General features: G+C 41.8%; 1 protein-coding gene across 1 annotated transcript in view; it reads left to right on the plus strand.

The window, feature by feature from the left end:
- The first annotated feature begins 705 nt into the window (after positions 1-705).
- The window catches only part of LOC149301480 (uncharacterized), a 228,908-nt gene continuing 209,537 nt past the window's right edge, over positions 706-20,076 (plus strand). The window contains exon 1 of the mRNA XM_089484291.1: positions 706-725. The gene's annotated coding sequence lies outside the window, so the exon portion shown is untranslated. The remainder of the gene's footprint in view (positions 726-20,076) is intronic.

A 20,076-nucleotide genomic window follows, 5' to 3' on the forward strand; every position in this document is an offset into this window, starting at 1 on the left:
TCAGGCAGTAAAGGGAGGTTTATGCAAATGCAGAGTGACATCACTGCTACGGAAGGCTCTCTTGACCAATCAGAGAGCAAGATGAAGGTTCTTCTGGAAGCTTCCGTGAGAAGGAGATATAAGGCCTGAGAGACCAAGAGACAGTTGGGGGAATTGTGTCGGTTGGAGATCGAGAGAGAGAGTTAAAGAGCGGATCTTGGAAGTTAGACTCAGAATTGGACACTTAGGTCTATTTATTATTTTAATAGCTTGTATGAATTGAACATTATATACTTACAAATATTGTACCTGCAAGATTCTTAATATCTTGTATGACTTATGTTTACTTATATTTCGTTATCTATAATAAATACCTCCTTGGAGTATCTACTACTCGATGCTCCTTTTACACGTGTCTTGGATCGGTTGATGCTTGGGAAGATCAGTAAAGAAAGAGAAATAAGGTTCTTTAACTGGTCCCAGTGTAGGTTTAGGGAAACCCTTTTATAATTCACTGGACGGAGGCAGACAGATTTAAGGAAGTTAAGGGTCTGCTGGGCTAAGAGCCATAATGTCTAATTAACAATTTGTAATCCACTCTGATAGCCTTTTGGCTGAAGAGAGGGGTATATTATTGTTGTTGTTGTTGTTGTTGTTGTTACAGGGCCGCAGTTTGGCTGCTTGGACCACCGGAGATCATCACAGTGAGTCAGTTGGAAAAGCCCATCTCACTCCAGAAAATAAAGGTACTTGAGGAGTTTGCACTCTACGTCTTTCTGTAATAATAGCTACAAAACTGATAATAGCATTTGGGACATTTAGTCTCTTAAAAACAAATATGGCAGATTTAAATGCTGCTTTAAAACCTCTTTCCATCTGCCAGCTTTGCGCTGGTTTTGGGGGGAAATGAGAAAGTGTTGGGAGGGAGGGACTGCCAACAGAATTAGGAGATGCATTGCAGGCTATGGACAGTTTGCGGCCAAGAAAGGTCCAAAACACACGGCAGCAATAGTCCAGTTTGAGAGCACTTTAACTGCCCTGGCCCAGTGCTAGGGAATCCTGGGAAATTGAGTTTATTGTGGCACCAGAGCTCTCTGACAGAGAAGGCTCAATGTCTCACAAAACTACATTTCCCAGAATTCCCTAGCACTGATCCAGGGCAGTTAAAGTAATCTCAGATTGGATTATTGCTGCAGTGTGTTTTGGACTTAGGTGACCCATGGCAAGTCATACTCTCTCAGCCTCAGAGGAAGGCAATGGCAACCCCTCTCTGAAGAAACCTGCCAAGGAAACCCCGTGATAAGGTTGCCTTAGGTTCCCCATAAATTTGAAACGACTCTGACACACATGAAGAACAGAAAAAAGTCTGCAATTATTTCACAGGTTGTACATGGGAACGGGAGGCAGTGTGGTGCAGTGGTTTAAGTGTTGGGTTGCAACTCTGGAATCCCGGGTCCAGTGCCCCACTCCTCCATGAAACCAGCTGGGTCCCTTGGACAAGAAGTCACACTCTCTCAGCTTCAGGGAAAGCAATGGCAAACCTCCTCTGAACAACTCTTGCCAAGAAAACCCCAGGAGAGGCTCCCCAGAAGTCAGCAAGACTGGGAGCCACACCACAAAAAACTACAAAGCCTCATGAAAGTGCCAGTGTGGTTTAGTGGCTGGAGCATTGGACTATGACCCTGGAGACCAGGATTCGAATGCCCTCTTGGCCACAGAAACCCACTGAGTGACCTTAGGAAAGAAGTCACACTCTCTCAGCCTCAGAAGGAGGCACTTGCAAAAACACTTCTGAACAAATCTTACCAAGAAAAGCCTGAGAAGGGCTTCTGTTAGGGTTGCTATAAGTCAGAAACAACTTGGAGGCACACAATGAGAAGAAGAGCAGTAACACCACTAATCACATCTCACAACCCAGCTAGGAATAAAGGAAGGAAGGAAGGAAGGAAGTGACAATGTGTCTGGTCAAGAAGATGTGGGAGTTGTAGTCCTCTGTTCAGAGGGACTGGAGGGGCCTTACTGCAGGGCAGGACCCCTCCTCTTTCTGGCCATGTGGATGATGGGAGACCAAGTCCAGGAAATACTCTGCAAATCCCATTGACAAGAGAACAGGCTACTACTGCCTTTCAGATCCAGTTTGCCCCAAATCATTTATGAGGCCAGAAACCCCTTTGTTAAGAAGCGAACCCCAAATATCTCAGGAAGGCCCTATATCTCCCAAGGCCTCCTCCCTCCAGGACCCCCTTCCACTCTTCCCTCAGTCTCTTTCTCTCCCTTGAAGGCCTCAAAAAGACAACTTAATGATAAATGCCATCAAAGAAAACCATTATCGTGAAACATGGAAACAAGCAAATTTAACTTTGCTGTTAAAAGAAGATAGAGATGCAACTGAGGTAAAGATCTATAGGCTAATTTCCTTATTAAATATGGATTATAAATTATTTTTCTATGATTTTGGCCTCAAAAAAGTTCTTAAAGACTGGATTCAAAAGGACCAGTCGGGATTTCTCCCTCACAGACAACTCAGTGATTAGATACGAAACATCTTAAATATAATTGAATATTTTGAAAGACACAACGGAAAAAAACTTGTACTTTGGTGATTTAGAAAAAGCCTTTGATGACATAGGATGGGATATGTTATTTGTGACATTTGGAAAATGGAAATAGGAGCTTCTTATGTAAGATGGATAAAGGCAATGTATAAAGATCAAAGAGCCAAACTAATTGTTAACTATAAAGAAACAGAGGAATTTAAGATTTCTAAAGGTAAATGGCAAGCTTTCCCACTATCACCCCTTTTGTTCATTCTGATCCTTGAAGCACTGAATAATAGGATAAGATAAGAAAATAAGATCAATGGAATAAAAATTAAAAACAACTGAGTTTAAAATGAGAGTCTTCTCAGACGACATTTGTATTCCCTGGAGAACCCAGAAAAGAGCACAAGAGAATTGATGGATGTAATAGTGGAATTGGAATATGATTCAGGACTAAAAGTAAAGAGAGACAAAACAACATTAATAACAAAAAATATGGGGAAAAAGAAGAAGAAATCCTGGAAGAAATTAGTGGATTTCAAGTGGGAAAGAAAGTAAAATATCTAGGAATAAATTTAACACATAAACACTCAGATCCGTTTCACAATAACTATGAGACACATGGAAGGAAATCAGAAAAGACCTAGAAAAATGGGGGAAATTACACTTATCACTATTAGGAAAAATGTCACTGATCCAAATGAGTTTCCTTCCTGAAATACTGTTTCTGTTTCAAGCGATTCCCATCATCCAGAATGAAAAACCACTGAATCTTTGGCAAAAGGAAATCTCAAAATCTCAAAATAAAAAAAGAGCCAGGATCAAAACGAAAATAATTTGTGATGACAAAAGTAGAGGAGGGCTGGGTTTACCAAACTTAAAACTTTATTATGCTGCTTGTTGTTTAGTTTGGATTAGAGAATGGGTTTTGTTAGAGAATGAACAATTGTTATGTCTGGAGGGAGAACATTTAAGGTTTGGGTGGAATGGATCCCTAATTTACTGTAAAGAGAAAGTTCATAAATAAAGCTCAAATCCTTTCATAAGAAAAGCTCTATTGAAGATCTGAGGAAAAAAGAAGTGTAGAATATGTCCAAAAATACCTTTATGGTGTTTGCCACATGAGGCTCTTTTCGGGAGGAAAGGTATCCAGAAAACTAACTGGTTAAGATACAAGGATGTCCTGAAAGAATCGCAAGGAAAACTAGAGATCAAAACACAAGAAGAACCTAAAGAATCTGGCCTTGATTGTCACTGGTATCTTTATCATCAAATGAGGGAGAGGTTTAAAATAGATGTGAAATTAGAAGGAATACAAAATGAAACATGGGAATTGTGGAAGCCATGCTCCATGTTCATTCCATGCCTGATGAGAGTCTTGGGTGCGAGGCATTGGAGAAGCATCCAGCTGTGTTTCTCTAGCCAGAAGCCAAAGGAAGGCATTCTCCTCTGAGGGCCACTGGGGAGGTCAAGAGGTTTCAGCAGATGATGCGCTCATTTCACATCTAGCTACAGGGACATAGCCAGGGTCCTCTCCCATTCCCCATCCCCTGACCCCCCTCCACTCTCACAAGGCATGGAGTGTCAGGACCATGGTGAACAGGTCTGAGGAAATGACATGCATGTGGCCACTAGGTGGAGCTGTTGTGGAAGTCATTGACAGCTCTAGTGGCAGTTAGATGTGTCAGCATTTAAACAGTGCATCATTGGAATGTTGATGCAACTGTCAACTGTCATTCTCAGCTGTCACTGAGCAAGAGTCAGACAGTGTGTGCCTCAGAGTGGGTTGTTACTGGTGTGGATGGTGGATGGTGTCGATGTATATTGTGTTGTACACAGTGGAACTTCTTATAGGAATAAAAGCCTCATCTGAGAGAAGATTACAGTGTCTCTTTGCTCATTGAGAAAGCGACAGGTGTTTCTTCAGCTCACAATCAACTGACTACAGTCAAGGTGCAGAGTCTGGCTCCATACGTTAACGTGTTGCCTCACGTGCTGCACAACATAGCAACATCAAAAGCGTTTTAACATGGAGTATCTGTTGTGTAGGGGAGCTGCAGTGAATCTATGCTAGGTCCATGGGGCTTTGTTTGGTGAAGAGGGAGGAAGGGGATACCCACCTCTGCATTGGCTCAAAGGAGGCATATGTCACCTGCGTATCTCACTAGCAGCACACTGTTCTCTGTGTCTTTGAGTAATGCACTGTTTCTTGACAAATCAAGCCTAACCCTAATCTCTTTTCTCAGGAACTTCATCTCGGTCTCCTGGTACACAGCTTTGGGGCATATTTTGCTGAAAGAGACCCAAGTGCACGGCCACCAGGACCCCCCCTTCCCACCTAATGGCCAACATAGAGGCCAAGCAGAGGGAATTGGGCTCCAAGAGAAAGAGGCTGTCGAAGTACAACAACTCTTTGGTGAGTTGACATCCTATTAGTTTCCTTTGTGTCACTGCTGGGGCTGTTCATGAAAGCAAGTGGAGAACATATTGTTCCAGTTTGGCAGAGAAAGTCCTGGTTAATCCTCTGTCACCTCACTTTTTCAGGGGCTTTAAAAATGTCCCGGTTTCTCTCTCCTCCTCCACATTCCCCCCTTCCCCTCAATGCTCTTGGGTTGCTGCAAAATGACTTCCAAGCAGTTTGCACCCCATCAACTCAAAAGGAGAGGAGATAAGTTGCCAGTGTCTTCCCTTGCCAGGAGGCTGAGGCAAAAGCAAACTGCTGTGCCCTTCCCCGCTTGTGTGATCTGCCTCATAAACAACTTTGGCCAGCCTCATCAGCTTCTGGTGTTGCTTGTCCACATGTTCCTTGCTTTTCCTGTCTGTGAAATGTTGAAGATATGGGAGACCATCTCTGGATCTAAATTGGGGCTGGGCCCAGTGGCCCTCAAGTCCAGAGTGCTCCCCAGAACTGCTTTTAAGAATGACATTTGCCTCTGAAATTTGGCAAGAAATGGCTAAATGCACCATAATTCTTTTGTGGCTAAATGTACTATATATTTTGGGATTGTCAGTATCCTAATCCATCGTCAATGCCCCAGCCATGGCCTAAATTATATTCTTTATTATATTGTATATTATATTGAAAGGATTCAAGACAAACTGATCTTAAAGGCAGTAGCTTTTTTTTGCTGACAGAATTTAAAGTTTATTTCCTGGACTGAATTCTGAAGTGATGAAATAATATTTGGGATGAACCATGTGCTTTCCTCCCCTTTTGCTTAGTCACTCTCTGGATGAGGGCTATTTTCCATTTCAGGTGACCTTTGCAGATTTGGCAGTATATTTCTCAGAGGATGAATGGAATCTGTTGACGACGAAACAGAAACTTTTGTACAATTATGTAATGATGGACAATTATGAGAATGTGGCTTCTGTAGGTAAGGAACCTGAATCCATGGCTCCTTCTATGATGACTGAGGGCCCTTTCATACTATATTATCATGTCGCTATGGTTCCACTAGAATTATAGAATCATAGAGTTGGAATAGATGACAAGGGCCATCCAGTTCAACCCCCTTCTGCCATGCAGGAATACACATTCAAATCACTGCCAAGAGACGGCCATCCAGCCTCTCTTTAAAGACCTCCAAAGAAGAGGACTCCACCAAACTCTAAGGGAGTATATTCCACTGTCAAAGAGCTCTTACTGTCGCAAAGTTCCTCCTAATGTTTAGGTGGAACCTCTTTCCCTGTGTCTTGCATCCATTGTAGTGTCTCCTTTTCTCTGTAGCAGCAAAAAGCAAGCCTGCTCCTTGCGCTTCATGACACCCTTTCAAATATTTAAACATGGATATCATATCCACTATTTATCTTCTTTTCTCCACGCTAAACATAACCAGCTCTCTAAGCTGCTCCTCATAGAACTTGATGTTTCCAGACCCTTCACCACTTTGGTTACCCTCCTTTGGACATGCTCCAATTTGTCAACATCCTTTTTGAATTGTGGGGCCCAGAACTGGACACAGGATTATTCCAAGTGAGGCCTGACCAAAGCAGAATAGAGTGGCACTATTACTTCCCTTGATCTACAAACTATTCTTGTATTGATGCAGCCTAGAATCACATTGGCCTTTGTAGCTGCTGCATCACACTGTTGGCCCATGTTCAACTTGCAGTCTACTAGGAGTCCTAGATCCCTTTCAAGCCTAGTTTAATTGTGATAGCAACATCCTGTAGAATATTTGAATCTGTAGTTCAGTGAGGCACTAATGCTTTCCAGTTTCTAAGTATTCTAAAAACCCCATCCTAAACTGCCAATTCTAGGATTTTGTGGGAAGGAAGCATGGAGATTAATGCTTTTCTCACCCAAATGGTACTCAGCACATCCCTGAGCAGGTTTCCTACCTCTTTTGGCCCCTCTTCTATCCTTTTAAGGCTCTGAGAGTCTTCTTAGGAGAAAGCCCTCCCTTGGGCCTGCAATGGCTCAGAGAGGGCCCAACAGTGGCAAAATGGCCTCCACTTCCCCAAAGGGATGCTGAGGGATGTTGAGGGGCAAAATATTATTTCATCCCCCCCGCCTCCATCAATACAATCTGGGGTTGCCCCTGAGATCTCCTCCAAACCCCATCAGTAGTCCATGCCTGTCTTATAGATGTTTTAAGGCTGCTCCCTGGCACTTCACCCTCACCAAAATTGGAGTCCAGGTCCCAGCCCCCTTGCTCTGCCTTTGCCAATGATTTATTTGTATATTGATTATCCTGCCTTTCTCAACAAATGGGCCTAAAAGGGATGTCATCCTGAGCAGGGAGCTGACTTGTTTTTAGCTGCTCCAGAGACTAGGACCCGGAGCAGTGGATGCAAGCCACAGGAAAAGAGATTCCACCTCAACATTTGGAAGAACTTCCTGACAGCAAGGGCTGTTCGACAGTGGAACACACTCCTTCCTCGGAGTGTAGTGGAGTCTCCTTCCTTGGAGGTCTTCAAGCAGCGGCTGGATGGCTAGCTGTTGGGGATGCTTTGATTGAGAGTTGCTGCATGGCAGGCGATTTAACTGGATGGCTCTTGCGGTTTCTTCCAACTCTACGACTCTATGATCCCTTTTACGTATCACACTCTGTGGGTTTGTGTCTGTAATAGAGAGATGAAAGGAAAGTGAAAAATAGAAAGGCAGGGAAGAGAGGCTGAAAATGAGATGCTGAAGCGGTGCAGATGGGCAACAAGGAAGGTTGGATAAGTGGAGGGAGAAAGGGAAGGAGGTCACACATCTGGGAACCAGGAGGGGAAGGCAGGAACAAAGCCAGGATCTCCTAGCTCTGTGCGGAGAGGAAGGGACCTCTGGGAAGGGCTAGGAGAGGGGCCTTGGGGATTGGGAGGCAGCCACCAACCTCACAGATTTTAAGAACCAGCTCAGGTCCTGGTTTTCAAACATATTACAGGGTTCCATTTAGAAATTTTGAGCAATATCTATCAAGAGAGGAAAGGGCAACACAAAATTTCCTTTTTCTCTAATGTGTCTTTTCCAACCTGAGCTTGCTTAGCTCCATGGTTGATTCCAGAGGCCCTTTGTTACACAAAATGCTGGAGACTGAGGAGGACACTCCCAAGTGCTATGCTTTTAGGGGAATTTCATACTTAGCTCAAAGGAGAGATTGGGGTAACAGCAATATAATAATAATAATAATAATAATAATAATAATAATAATAATAATAATGGTTTATTTCTAGCCTACCCAATCACGAAGAATCCAGGCGGGTTACAACAATAAAATAGATCAAAGTACAATAGAGTTTTTAAAAAACACCTTGACCTACCCCCCCCCCCCATTCCCAGTATTAAAACAGGATTAAACAGTAATACTATAAAAACAGTAAAAACATTAAAAATATTAAAGACATTAAAAATAGGTAGAAACATAGGCGGGGAAGAGTAGACAGATGAGGGGACAAATATCTCTATATCTGGAGAGGGTAACTAGGTTGGAAAGTCCTGCCGGAAGAGGTCCGTCTCAAGTGCTTTCTTAAAGGCTGTCAGAGTGGGAATGTGACGGATCTCCTCCAGCAGTCGTTCCATAGTTTTGGAGCAGTAATAGAAAAGGCCCTCTAGGAGACTGATGTTAGCCTAGATTTTTTTGGCTGTAGTAGATTTCTTCCAGAAGACCTTAGTGTGCAGGACAGACAATAGGGAAGAAGGCGTTCCTTCAAGTACTCTGGGTCCAAGCAACTTTAGGAGTCATCCTGTTCCGGACTCCCCACCCCCGGCGTTAGGGGAATTTGTGTATTCTTGGGCCCTATTTAAATGAATGGGATTCCGCGCAGTGGAGCGGCCACTCCTGCCACAGACACAGGCGCCATTAACCCTTATGGGGCACGTCGCCCCTTTTCCCAGTGTGGCTTATAGTGTATGCTGAAATCCACGTAAGGTGTGCCCGCGTATGACACAGGTGCACTGTACACGCATGCACACACATATAGGTGTTCACAAAAACACACAAGAACTAGGTAACAAAGGTAGGATTGGTGAGTAGATGTTAGACTTTGCTAATGGTAATACATAACCTAGACGGAACTTGATTCCAATTGCTGAGGGTCCAAAATCGGGAGAGAAGTCAATAACTCCCAAGGCAAGTGGAGCTGGCGAGTGTAGAGAGGTGTTTAGCAATGTAAACCAACGAAATATCTGCCTGCAACTGGACTGATCCAGAAGAACAACCAGTTGGTATATTTATACTGAAATTAATAATAATAATAATAATAATAATAATAATAATAATATGTTTTATTTATAAACCGCTATTCCAAATAGATCATAGTGGTGTACAAGAAAATTATAAAACAGTACAAGAAAAATCTACAATTAAGATACACTGTATCTTCAGGCTAGCCCCTGATGATGTTGGGCCAGCCTGTTCTCTCCCTCAACGGCCGAAAGATGACAGTTATGGAGGGAGGGCACTCTGTCTTCAGGCCAGCCTCTGATGACGCTGGGCCAGCCTGTTCTCTCCCTCAACGGCCGAAAGATGACAGTTATGGAGGGAGGGCACTCAGTCTTCAGGCTAGCCCCTGATGACGCTGGGCCAGCCTGTTCTCTCCCTCAACGGCCAAAAGGTGACAGTTACGGAGGGAGGGCACTCTGTCTTCAGGCCAGCCCCTGATGACGCTGGGCCAGCCTGTTCTCTCCCTCAACGGCCGAAAGATGACAGTTACGGAGGGAGGGCACTCTGTCTTCAGGCCAGCCCCTGATGACGCTGGGCCAGCCTGTTCTCTCCTTCAACGGCCAAAAGATGACAGTTACGGGAGGGCACTCTGCCTTCAGGCCAGCCCCTGATGACGCTGGGCCAGCCTGTTCTCTCCCTCAACGGCCAAAAGATGACAGTTACGGGAGGGCACTCTGTCTTCACGCCAGCCCCTGATGACGCTGGGCCAGCCTGTTCTCTGTTGCTAGTGGGCAGAAACCAAGTATTCTATAAGGTTTAAATCGTTTTAGAAAGTTTCCTGGGTGGGAAAAATATGGTCCAAAATCAAATTGAATGCAATGGGTGCTTGGTGCAAATACCTCAGACATGAGGGATTAGCACACCGGTCCTCAGGTCCTTGTTGGCTATGAATTTCAGTTCCGTTCACAAGCCAATGTACAGCGCAATGTGAACACGATGCTCCCAGATGCAGCTCAAGAATAACATAGCACAGTATGGAAACAACTTTCCAGATACAGGTATTGGCAATGCACTGACCACTTTTCACACTTAAAAATAAGTCACAGACACAGTTGATTTCATCCGAATCTTTGGAGGTTCTCTATCTTGAGTTGCAATATAATAAAAATATTTGCAAGCTCTCCTGTCTGACTTCCATCATGTTCACCATCTCTTCTTATAAACAACTCCAATCCTATCCACAGCAATCCACATGTGACCTGTATACTCTATTGGTTGTGATTCATCTCCTGGTGCCACACAGCATGAAGCGTCCTCTGCAGTTGGCTTGCATCATGCCCTGTGCTCAGACTCAGCACTCTCTGGCCGTCTCACAGGATATGATGCCACTTTTCAATCAAAATATTTGTACACATGTTTAAAGGAATCTTTTTTCAACAGTCTGTATGACTATCTGCTTGTACTGATTACCTCAAGGTAGTTCCTCACAATATCTTCTTTGCCAGCTCCTGTGAGTAAGGATGTAATGGTTTCATGGATTTGGGGCATCTGCAACAGAGTCATGCTCAGGTCACCCACTCCAACTTTATTAATTTAACATCAAATAGGGAGGTGTGAACGTAGGGCTAAATTTTGGGCTAACACTTTCCTCTCTTAACTCTGATATTCAGTATTATTTTCCTTGTTTACAGAAGAACTTGTCAGTCATGAGAGAGTCCACACATTAGCGAAGCCATACAACTGCCAGAATTGTGGGAAACATTATGCATACAAGTCGATCCTTGTCATGCATCGGAGAGTCCACACAGGAGAGAAGCCATACAAATGCCAGCATTGTGGGAAATGTTTTTCTTTGAAGGGAGACTTAGTGAAACACCAGAGAATCCACACAGGAGAGAAGCCATACAAATGCCAGCATTGTGGAAAATGCTTTTCTTGGAGGTCAGGCCTATTCAGTCACCAGAGAGTCCACACAGGAGAGAAGCCATACAAATGTTAACATTGTGGGAAATGTTTTTCTTCAAAGTCATACCTAGTGTTACATCAGAGAGTCCACACAGGAGAGAAGCTGTACAAATGCCAGCATTGTGAGAAATGTTTTTATTTGAAGTCAATCCTAGTGACACACCAGAGAATCCACACAGGAGAGAAGCCATACAAATGCCAGCATTGTGTGAAATGTTTTTCTCGGCAGTCACACCTATTGACACACCAGAGAATCCACACAGGAGAGAAGCCGTACAAATGCCAGCAGTGTGGAAAATGCTTTTCTTGGAGTTCAGGCCTATTCAGTCACCAGAGAGTCCACACAGGAGAGAAGCCACATAAATCCAAGCAGTGAACGAACATTATTTTTGTAAAGATGGAATACAAAAATATTTTTTCAATCCAGCGGTGCTAAAAAGCCCTTATGAATTTATTTGTACAGTTTTTCTGTCCATATGTCTGTTTATGTTTTAAAGTTATGTTTTGTTGAGTTTAGGTTTTAATTGCTACTAGTATAGATAATTGCTTTGGGTTATAAATTTGGCTGGGGATTATGGGTCATGGTTTAGTTTAGTTTAGTTAGATGGGGGGCTGGGATTTGTTGTGGCTGGCTAGAATAGCAATGATAGCATTCAGAATTTGTGGGATGTTGGCTGAAGAAAGTTGGGGACCTGTAGTAACAGAAAGGGATCTAGCTTCTTTGAATGTCTGGGGCAGGGAGAGATTGTGCCTGTGAGAAGGATGGCAAAGTGGGGCTGGTTAATAATGGGGATAGATAGTGGGGATTGTAGGTGGGAGCTAGGTTTGGTAGAAGGTGGAGTTTTAGGTTTTGGGGTTTCAATATATTCTTTGGCTTGGGGAGGACAGTTCTGGCTTAAACACTGATTTTCTGACTATGTGTTTTCAATAAAGTTATTTGCTATTTCAACACACTGGACTCTTTGATGCACAAAAGTTGTGAATTTGCACAAAACTGACACTTTCTTCTCTCTTCAGTCCTCAGCTCCATTCACAGCCAAAAGAACAGCAGAGGCAAACACACACACGAGGTACGAGCCGACTTGGATGCCAGCATAATATAATAATAAAAGATTTATTTCTAGCCTGCTCTATGAAGGAGAAACTGGGCTGTTTACAACAATAAAATACATTGACGTTACAATAAAATCCCAAAGAAATCAATCCCTATGCCTACCCCCCTCCCGATCCCAGTACTAAAACTGGATTAAACAGTGACAGTATAAATGTTGAGAGAAAATGCAGAGATGAACTCAGAGTAATCTTGGAAGCTTGTGAGTAGATAGACAAACTGGCAGACTGGAGCTTTGCCAGGAAACACAGCTGCTAGATTAAAGCACCGTAGGCTGGCTTTTCTCCAAAGAGGCACTGTTTATTTTTGGTTGCAAAACATACAGGAGAGCTAGACCAACACCATCCACCAATTACAAAACCCACACTGTACAATGATGATTTGAGCTTATATACACTTTTGCCATGTGGCAATCTAGCTCAACCCCTTCCTGTACAATTTCCTGTGTTACCTGGACTACTGTCAACCATTTCAGATGCACAGCATATTTCCATAAGTGCTATGCGCTCTCTGGCACACTCCGCCACAATCTTGGACAATCACCTGCTGTCTGGAGCCACAGCTGCACCAATTCCTGGTTAAGAGCAGTGAGTGTCCATTAGCTTCTCTGCCACATCTGAACATTTTCATTGCTGCTCCATACCTCAACAATAAAAACAGTAAAACAGTAAAAGCATTTGATTAAAATTATATAGGCTATAGGTGAGGTGTCCAGTGACTCCGTGAATAAGATCATACTGGATCAATTTGAATCTGTGAGTACCGAGGATGTGGACAAGCTCCTTGGAAGTGTGAAGAAGACAACTTGCCATCTCAACCCTTGCCCTTCATGGCTGATCTTCCAAGGAGGAGATGCTTTGAGGACTCACCTGAGATATATCATAGATGCATCTCTTAGGGAGGGCTCTTTTCCATCTTGCTTAAAAGAAGCAGTGATACGGCTGCTTCTGAAAAAGCCCTCCCCAGATCCCTTGAACATGAAGAATTACAGAGCGGTCTCCCGTCTTTCATTTCTCTTCAACTCCAAATGGTCTTGGATGAAACAGATTACCTAGTTCCATTTCAACCTGGCTTCAGGATGGGATACGGAGTCAAGATTGCTATGCTCTCCTTAGATGATCTCCGCTTGAGTATTGACAGGGGAAGTGTGACCCTGTTGATGCTTTTGGACCTCTCAGTGGCTTTTGATACTATTGACCATGGCATCCTTCTGGAAGGCCTGAGGGAATTGGGGATCGCGAGCAGTGCATTGCAATGGTTCCGGTCCTATTTCTCAAGCAGATTCCAGATGGAGATGCTTGAGGACAGTTGCTCCTCTAAAAGGATCTTAAATCCAGCATTGCCCAGGGCACCTTCCTATCCCCAGTGCTATTCAACATCTACATCAAACCGCCAAGAGAGTTCATCCAGAGGCATGGGGCGGGTGCTATCTGTATGCTCATGACAGCCAGAGATATCTCAGTGACAACTAAAGAAGGCATCTCCCTCTGAATGAATGTCTTGAGGCAGTAATGGGCTGGATGAGGAAAAACAGATTGAAACTGAATTCAGATTAATCGGAGGTGTGTATTGTTGGAGGTCCTATTCTGGGTATGGGGTCTGTCAACCGGTCCTGGATGAAGTCACACTTCCCCTAAAGGACTGTGTTTGCAGTTTGGGGGTGCTCCTGGATCGGTTGCTCCAGATGTCAGCTCAGATAGATGCGATGGCCAAGAGGGCCTGTTATCAGCTTCAGTTGATACGCCAACTGCGTCCCTTCCTGGAACCAGAAGACCTAAAAATTATGGTTCCTGCGCTGGTGATCTCAGGTCTTGACTTCTGTAATGTGCTCTACATAGGGCTACCCTTGTATCAAGTCCAGAAACTTCAACTAATCCAAAATATGGCAGACAGAGTGGTCACTGGAAGATCTAGAGGTGGCCATATCATACCTATACTAACGCCTCTTCACTGGCTTCTCATTAATTTCCAGGGACAGTACAAGGTGTTGGTTATAACCTTTAAAGCCCTTCATGGCTTGGGTCCAGCTTACTTACGGGATCTCCTCCCATACAATTTGCCCCAGACATTGAGGTCCTCTTGGAAAAGCTTACTGCAGCCAGCAATAACAAGGCTCTCTGCAGTTACCCAGAGGACCTTCTCTTCTGCCGCTCCCAGTTTATGGAATAGCCTCTGGAAGAGATCTGATATATCACCCGTCTTGAAGGCTTTGAAAAGGCGATCAAGACGTATATCTTCCGGCAGATTAACCTTACAGCAATCTCCTATTATTTTAATAAATGGTTCAACAACTGCTCTAACTGCCTCTGCTCAATTATTTTAATAATTGTTTAAGAATTTAATTGTATTTTAATGGGGAAGGGAGGAATTGGGAGAGTTCTGGATGCAACAATGTTTGTTTATGTGCTTTTTCATTTAATAAACTTTATTAAAAAAGAAGAAATAAGAGAAGAAGGTAAACAATGGAATTGGCTTATTTTCAGGCAAACAAGAGAGAGGTTTTTGTTGGATATGAAAACATATGGAATAGAAATAATTAGTACAGAAATAGGGACTTCCGGTGGTATGGTGGATCGCGGCGGTCGCATCTGAGAGAGGCTCTTCCTTGGGGCGACAACCGGCAGCAACTAGGTCCCGCGGGAGACAGCTGACGGGACCAAAGTATCCCCCTCGATAAGGGGAATCCAGAGGCGCCCAGATAGCATTCCGGGGGACTCCCCAGAGCCCGATTCACAAGCTTTTTAGAGAGACGAAGGGACGAGGAAGGTAACGAATCGGAGCGGCAAGGAGCCCGGGGGTGCGCGGGTGTGCTTGAAGCTGGCGGAAGCCTTAGCGGTACGAGCGAGCCTACCGCTTTACTTTTGAAGCAGCGACTACAGGAATCTAAGAAGAACGCATTCCTCTAAGTAAAATCTCCGCACTATTCTTTATTGTGACTGTTGTATTTTGCTACCACCGATGCGTGTGCAATTATAAAACGGAAAACCCAGCTCCCTGTTGCGACTGGGGAAGGCTTGCAACTATTCATAAAGGGACTGACAAAAGAAGAGACTCCCTTCCCTTAAAATAAATCCTTTTGCTTTTCTTTCTTGGTGACCAGTTGGACTCTAATTAGAAAATCACCCGGAGTATAATAAGGACTATTGTAAGAAGGGGAAAAGGGAAAGAGGAAGAGAGAGAGAGGGAGCAGACGTCATTTCCCACAAAAGCAGATCCCACGAAAGTTGGACTTGGATTTTTGATCTGGTCAGCGAAGGAGGCTTGAATGGGACTCATGGTGGAATTATTTTAAAGGAATAAATAAAAGGAACAACGACACTGGTGCCAAGATTTCAACTAAATAAGCAAGGATATTATAGTTCCACGCAGAAGAAGCCAAGAAGGAAAGTACTACAGATCCAAATTATAGGAAGAACTCTCTGAACTGGTTAGCTTGTATATTAATTTGTGTAATTGGTTTTAAGTGGATGCGGAGGATTTAAGAGAATTGGAAACTGACTACTCTCTACAGTGTTATCTTGTTAGATAAGGGAGAGTTATATATACTTGCATCTACAGAGTTGTTACAGCTTAAGGAAAAGAAAGGATAAGAGCGCCATCTGCTGACAAATATAAAAATCTAGCTAGCAAATCTAGAGCAAAGCACAGAGTATAGCCCAAACATATAGAATTATATACTGAAGGGGGAAAGTGACTTTGGATTGGCACTAGGGAAGAAGAAGATAAAAGATACCTGATTATTAGAATTGTATGTTTGGGTGCATCCCTACAGAATTTTTATTCATTTGGCCAAGCACATTGGAAGAAATGTCGGCAAGTAAAAAAGTATCAGCTATCCCTACACCACCTTTGCAAAAAAAGATATCAGTAGATACATCACTGAAACCCAATGAACAGAGTGATCTGACCATGCTAGATGAGATAAGACGAATGAAGGAAGAACTTAAAGAGGACAATGTACGTCTAAGAGAGGACCTGAAGCTGGAGATAAGATCGGAAATCCAAAGAGAGATGGGGGAGATAAAAGGATCTCTGGAGAAAATAAATAAAGATTTGGAGAAAATAACTAACAAAGTAGACAACCTGGAAGGAACGGTGAACCACTTGGAAAATAATGCCATGCAGATGGACTTAAAAATTAATAAGTTGGAGGAAGAAAGAAGAATTGACAAAGAAACAATAACTCGATTGGAGACTAAATTAAGACAGAACTGTATCAAACTTAGAGGTGTACCAGAGAAGGAGGAAGAGAACTTATACAAATCCTTGATCCCAGCCATCGCAGAATTTGTAGAAGAACCAGTGGAACAATTTCCGTGGGAGATTGACACTCTATATCGTATTAACTCTAAACTAGCCAGGCAAAAGAACTTGCCGAGGGACGTAGTGGTGTACTGTGTGCGTAAACAGACAAAAGATTTAATAATCCAACAAAGTTTTAAAAAGGAACTAATTATTGACGGACGGATAATTCAAATTTTTAAAGATATCCCAACAAATGTGCTTAAATCGAGGAAAGAATACTCCTTCCTAACAGATCAACTAAAAATTTATGGCATTCCTTTTAGATGGGATGAAGCCGAAGGCCTAACCCTGACCTGGAAACAGAAAAGGTTCAAAATTGACACAGTAGAAAGAGCAGCAGACTTTTGGAAGAGAAACCGCAAAGAAATTGAGAGAGTTAAAGAACAAGGACAAACAGGTGAAAGATATGGAGTGAGACCCAGAGGGATGAACGCAAAGGACCAGGAGAAAGAGCAAAGGAAGAAAGATGATTTGGGCAAGCCTGGAGAATATGATACAGCAGAGGGGGCAGGGGCAGGAGATCTAAACAGCTAAGAAATTAGAATAGAGTGTATAGAGAGGATTGTGAGTGTTGGGGTTGTGGTTGTTGTTTTGGTTGTTGTCTTTGTCTTTATTATTTACATTTGTATTGTACGGGTGGGAAATTACCTCTGTGATTGCTTCCTCATATAGTTGATAAATTAATAAAATTTGAACTAGTAGGAATAAGAAATGAAGGTCATGAGTTGGAACATAAATGGATTGAACTCCCCTCATAAGAGAAAATCAACACACCACTATTTGATAAAGCAAAGGTGTGATATAATTTGCCTGCAGGAGACGCACATTAAACAAGGTGAAGAGAAATATGTGGTGAATAACAAACTAGGTAAAAGCAAATAAGAAAAGGAAAAAGGGAATTGTAATATATGTTAAAGAGATGTGGGATCCAAAAGAGGTATACAACGATAAAAAAGGTCACATTCTAGCAATAGAAATTAATATGACAGGGAAGAAGATATTAATAATAGGTTTGTATACCCCACAAGAAAAAAAGGCAAAGTTTTTTGAGGACCTACAAAATATCTTACTTGATTTAAATTATGAAGAGGTAATCATACCAGGAGATTGTAACGGAGTAATTAAACCAGAGCTGGATAGGAACTCAATTAAAGGGATAAAAGAGAAACAAGGAAAACTGCCAAAATCTTCTTTTAGGTTGATGGAAAATTTAGACTTACTGGATTCATGGAGACATTTGTACGGTAACTCTAGAGAATATACACACTTCTCCCCAAGACATAACTCAATGGCCAGAATAGATCTAATATTAGTTACTCGGTCTCTAACAAAATATTTAAAAGAATTGGAGATACAACCAAGACACATATCAGATCACAATCCACAGGTATTGAAGTTGGAAGAGGCCACAAGGAGGAAAAACAGCTTCAAACGGAGACTCAATGTGGACATATTGAGAAATGATGAGGTAGTAAAAAAGACAAAGATTGTTATAAAGAATTGTTTTAAGGAGAATTTGGACAAAGGTACGGGGATAGAGGTGGTTTGGGAGGCGGCTAAAGCAGTAATTAGGGGATCTCTGATCCAACAAAATTCAACTATAAAGAAGGGGAAAGCTAAAAAGATAGACCAACTGAATAAGAAATTGAAGGAGAAAGAAAAGTTATTGAGTGAGAAACTTGATGACTCAAGATTACCATTGGAAATTAAAATACTACAAGAACAAATCTCGATGGAAACAATGGAGGAATTAGGACAGGAAATGAAAAAAGCTAAACAACAATACTTTGAACATGCAAATAAACCAGGTAAATGGTTAGCTATAAGAATGAAAAGGAGAAAGGAAAAGAGATTAATTACGAAAGTTAAAAGGGAAGGGGAGTTGCTGAACAAACAGGATGAAATTATGGAATATTTTAGAGAGTTTTATAACAAATTGTATACAAAAAAACAGGAACATGAATACACTTTAATAGATTTTCTGGAGGGAAGGAGGATGTTTCAAATTAGCGAAAGTCAAAGAGTTGAATTAGATGCGGAGATAACACAGGAAGAGGTGGAGAGGGCAATAGGGAGAAATAAAAATGGCAAAGCTCCAGGCCCAGATGGTTTTCCGATTGAATTTTATAAAGTGTTCAAGGATGAACTGAAAGAACCACTGAGATTAGTAATGAATGGAATTATTAATGGGAAAATGCCTGAGACGTGGAGAGAATCGGAGATAATATTAATACCTAAGGAGGGCAAAGATCTATTGGAGGCATCTAATTATAGACCGATATCATTATTACATTTGGATTACAAAATATTTGCATCAATTATGGCCCAAAGACTTAGGAACTGTTTAGAGCAATTAATCGATCAGGATCAATGTGGCTTTCTCCCTAAAAGATATATGAAAAACAATATGAGATATTTATTGAATATATTAGAATACTATGAAAGACATAATGATAAAAAATTGGGATTGTTATTTGTAGATATGGAAAAGGCCTTTGATACAGTGGATTGGATGGCATTGATGGAAATTCTGGAGAATATTAATATTGGACCAAATGATAAAAAATGGATTTCACAAATTTATACGAGCCAGAAAGCAAGAATCAATATAAATGGAGAATTAACGAAACAAGTCTATATAGAAAGGGGAACAAGACAAGGCTGCCCCCATCCCCTCTTCTATTTATACTGATAATGGAAATCTTGATCAATAAAATTAACAATTTGGATATGATACAAGGAGTGAGAATAAAGCAATTCCATTACAAGGTGCGAGCATTTGCAGACGATGTGGTGATAAATTTAGAAGACCCTCTGGAAAATAGAACAAGGGTAATGAAAGTAATAGAAGAATTTGGCGAATATACAGGATGTAAAATTAACAAAAACAAATCGGCAATTATAACAAAAAATATGAATAAGGAAGAGGAGAAGAAGATACAAGAAAGATCAGAGATTAAAATAAATAAAAAGGTAAAATATTTGGGTATTTGGATTTCAATAAAAAATTGAATTATTTGAGAATAATTATGTGAAATTATGGAACTTAATAAAATTATAAAAGAAAAGAAAAGAAAAAAAAAGAAAAGAAATAATTAGTACAGAAATACAAGGAAATGTGCTTTCTATCGGGAAAGGTTCACTTGTGGGGAGATTGTATACAATCCTGTTAAAACATTTTATGGAATCTGAAGTGGTTAAAGAAAACATGGTTCAATGGCCAAGAAATCTTGGACACAATATTGAGATGGAAGAATGGGAGTTAACCTGGAAAAGGAGGATAAAATACACAGCTTCCCATGCTCTAAGGGAAAACTACTACAAAGTATTTTTCCATGGTATCTGAAAGCTGAAAATATACCTTAAACATCTAAGACTTGTTCTGACGGGTGCTGGATCTGCGGAAATGAAAAAGGCACAGTTTTCCATCTCTGCTGGTCCTGTGTCAAAGTGAAAGAATACTGGAATATAGTACATTGTATAATAAGACTGGTAAAATGGGATAAAGTGATGGACTATAACAAAATGATGGAAGATTTAAGGGGATTCAAAGAATCATAGAGTTGGAAGAGACCCCAAGGGC

Source organism: Sceloporus occidentalis, unplaced genomic scaffold, assembly GCF_023333645.1.
Source record: "Sceloporus occidentalis isolate IW3139 unplaced genomic scaffold, rSceOcc1.0.p SCAF_21, whole genome shotgun sequence".
NCBI lineage: Eukaryota > Metazoa > Chordata > Lepidosauria > Squamata > Phrynosomatidae > Sceloporus > Sceloporus occidentalis.